The sequence below is a fragment of the Castor canadensis genome, chromosome 14 (genome assembly GCF_047511655.1).
Source record: "Castor canadensis chromosome 14, mCasCan1.hap1v2, whole genome shotgun sequence".
Lineage (NCBI taxonomy): Eukaryota > Metazoa > Chordata > Mammalia > Rodentia > Castoridae > Castor > Castor canadensis.
The window spans coordinates 29,200,528-29,204,510 of record NC_133399.1 but is presented as its reverse complement, the minus strand read 5'-3'; the positions used below and the strand labels follow the sequence as shown (position 1 = coordinate 29,204,510).

General features: G+C 36.2%; 1 pseudogene; it reads left to right on the top strand.

Annotated features, from left to right (window-relative positions):
- Positions 1-2,568: 2,568 nt before the first annotated feature.
- On the top strand, positions 2,569-3,534 carry LOC109680696 (olfactory receptor 7G2-like; annotated as a pseudogene).
- The last annotated feature ends 449 nt before the right edge of the window (positions 3,535-3,983 follow it).

Below are 3,983 nucleotides of genomic sequence, written 5' to 3'. Positions count from 1 at the left end.
TGGAAAAGCTGTTTATGAAACTCTACGTAGGAAATAACAGCTCTGTCTATTATTTTACAGTTAGCAGTAATCAAATTATGCAGATCGGAATATTCTGTGAAAAATTTGGAAAACAAAACTAAGGTTCAAGTAGCATTATTGGCGCCCAAGATATGTCTCTGCTTATATTTTATATCATAGCTCTGTTTATAATCATGTTATTTAAATCCACATGGGTAAGCTATATCGTCAAATCTAAAAGTAAATCAGGCTTCTTGTTATCGTGACATAGAGAAACTTGTTTCTAGATAAAAACAGTTTGGATAAATTTGAATATCATCATGAGTTTTGTGTGCAAGGTGAAAGAAATGGAGGTAAGGGAAAACAGTGGTGAGAACTGGATGATGTAAACCTGGTTTTTGGAGACCAGGGAGCAACATTTCTGGATTCCTTTCTTCTATATTCTTGGTCATTAAGGATACACACTACTGGGATTGTAATAAAGTAAAATTGCTTGTCTAACAAGGAGCTTTGGACATTTAGTCCCCAGGGACATAGAGGCTGTAATAGCTAGTCTTGTGATTACTTCACTCCACAGCCTTGCCCCAGGGAAGATGCAACACTGGAGTAATTATCCTTTTTGACCAGGATCCCAAAACTTAGTTTGTGTACACTTACTGAGCAGACATCATCCTTTATCACCATCTGGATGAGGTATTGAACACCATTCCACTTGAAGCCAACAAGGTAACATAAATTCCCTAGGTTAGTACATGGGAAATAAGGAAAGGTGTACTCATTTGCAGTTTAATTCATTTTATTCACTATATATTTGATACAAATTCATACCAAATGAACATTTCATGATTTTATTCTAATGTTTTGTACATGAACCATGTTCTCAGTGGCATTTGCACTATGCAAAGAATTTCTTCATATTTCATTTGTAATGCCAGGAATGCTCTTTGTAGTTTCTTTCCTCAACTTTCTTGCATATTGCTGCATTCTGAGGACCGTAAACTTTCATGTGCAATTACTCATCACAGAAAATAGAAACCATAATAGGAAGCATAAGTACAAGGATCCCACATGTAATTGCTATTCTGTTCTGAGTGTTTTGGTTTTATTCATTTATTATAATCAATTGTCCCCATTTTCCCATATTTGTTGAAGCATAGTTGTATTAATTTTTGTATATTTAAGAACAATGTGGAGAATAGGTATACATATACATGGTAAAATGATTATGATAATCAAACTAATTAAAACATCAATCAGGCAAAACCATTGTAGGAACTGGACATGCAGATTCTCATTCAATTGGAGATTTTTCACAATACTAGTGGCCTGTCATGGATTCAGGATTCCATTCAAATTATGTGAGTCCAATATTTCAACAAATGTTCTGTGCTATCATAATCTCTTATCTATTCTTCTGAAGAAAGAGACTACTTTAGGACTCATTATAAGTATATTCTAACTATAAGTCTATTTTATCTTATCTATACTTTCTGAAGAACAGAAAATCATTTTTATTTTCCTCTGATTTCTTGGGAGCCTATGTACTTAATTCTTTCTCTCAATTAGCTGTTTTTGTTATTGTCAAAAAATTAATGATTATGTTATTCTGTTACCTTAAGGAGAAAATTCCCATAGGATAAGACAGAGAATGTCATGGATAGAACTGTCCAGCTTGTGTTAGAATTCTATGTGAAAGGAGGTTATTTGCATTTCCATGGGCGGTTGTCATGAACTTTAAGTTTCAGGCATTATTTTGTAGTCTTTGTTCAGGTCCATCTGGAAGGATAGCATCTACCTACCACAAATAGCTCTATGGTGAAGGCAGGGAAGGCCTAGAGTCTTTTTAGAGAAACAACATATTAAAATTGCATAGCTAAATTATAAATTTTGATTATGTCCTATTCAGCAGTGTAGGTAGAGGTTGTTCAAGAGGGTCAACACAGCAGTAAGAATATCTGAGCCTTGGGCTATATTTTTGCTATGAACTAACTACACATATTATTTCCAAGATGTAACTTCACCTTACCAAAGTGTCCTCATAGGCAAATAGGAATAATAGCATGAGGCAACAATTCTGAAATTCAATACTTTATATTACTTTCAGGCATGCCAACGTTTGGGCTCTAGGGGACATATTTCATAACAGCTTTCTTGTTTTTTGATTTGATGTCATGGAATAACTGATTTATAAGCCATAGCCTATGATTTGTTTTATTCTTGGCACTTAGAAAATGCTTGAGTCCAAGCTGATATTAAATATAAAAAAGATAAGGGAGTGAAGCAAATATAGCAATGAATAAAGAGGGAAGGTATCAGAGGTAATATCTGAATTTTTTTTAGTTTAGAGTACCAATGAGAATCTTTTGGTTTTTAACGAATTGTTTCAACAAATATAACATACTTAAGAGCTGTTCAGAGGGCTACTCTCATCCCTAGAATACATCAGCATTAAGTGTTGGGTGAGGACAAAGAACTTGGATTTTCCAAACCTTTTCACCTGCTATTGTCACTGCTGTCCAAACATTTTGTTGTTCTCTCTCCATCTTTTCCATCAGAATCACCATTAGCATGGAATCCAGAAACCGAACATTTGTGTCAGAATTCCTTCTTTTGGGACTGACAGATGATCCAAAACTGCAGCCTCTTATTGTTAGCCTGTTCCTGGCCATATACCTGGTCACCACTTTGGAAACCTGCTTATTATCCTGGTCATCAGTTTTGACTCCCCTCTCCATACACCCATGTACTTCTTTCTCTCCAATCTATCCTTCACTGACATCTGTGTCAGCACCATCACAGTCCCCAATATGCTTGTGAACATCCAGAGAGAGAGAAAAGCCATCAGTTACTCAGGCTGCCTCATGCAGGTCTACTTTGTCCCTGTTTTTGTGGAAATGGAAAATTTTCTGCTTGCAGCAATGGCTTATGATCATTATGTGGCCATCTGCCATCCACTTAGGGACTCAATAATCATGAATCCATGCTTGTGGATTCTGTTTATTGTATTATCTTTATCCATCAGTACTTTGAATTCCCTGCTGCACAGTCTCATGGTATTGACACTGTCATTCTGCGCAGACCTTCGAATTCCCCACTTCTTCTGTGAACTTGCTCAAGTCCTCAAGCTAGCCTGTTCCAATACCCTCATTGATAACATCCTGATATATGTTGAAGCTTTGATGTTGGGTGGAGCTCCTCTCTCTGGAATTATGTTTTCCTATATTCACATTATGTCCTCCGTCTTGAGACTGCCATCACTGGCAGGAGAGTATAATGCCTTTTCCACCTGTGGGTCTCATTTGTCAGTTGTGTCCTTGTTCTATGGTATAGTTGTTGGAGTGTACATTAGCTCAGCAGTTACCAACACATGCAGAAAGATTGCAGGCTTCCATGATGTATCCTGTTGTCCTTCAAATGGTGAACCCCTTTATCTACAGCTTGAGAAACAAAGACACAAAGGAAGCCTTGAGAAAACTAATTGGTAAGATAGCTTCTCTACTTTGATGTGACATTGCTTTGTACTTGGTTTTCTAGGGAAAATAAAACTCATAGGACTCCTTGTTGGTCTGAATGCATGTACCTCATGTCATTACATTTTTAAAAATAACTGTGTTATATGATGACCAAATATATTTTAACTTGGATAGAAACCTGAATTTGCTTTGCCTCTAGTTTTGTGAGTTTTCACCCATTGACTCAACTCTAGACATTAGTTTTGCTTGGCTTCCATAGAACCTGAGCCTCTAGTAGAGACTAGTTTAAGTAATTGTTTTTTTCTGGAACTCCCAGAGAAAAAGGCAAGTTGGAGTAAGTGTACAAGGCAGAAAACTATTAAAATAAACCACGATCATGTTAAAATATCCTCCATCTGATCATGTTTAGTGCCTTCAGAAGTACATTCTAAATTTAATCTCCTGTGAGACAAAGAAGTAGAATAAAATACTGAAACCTTACAGTGGCAAAACACATCCTTTAATGATAAG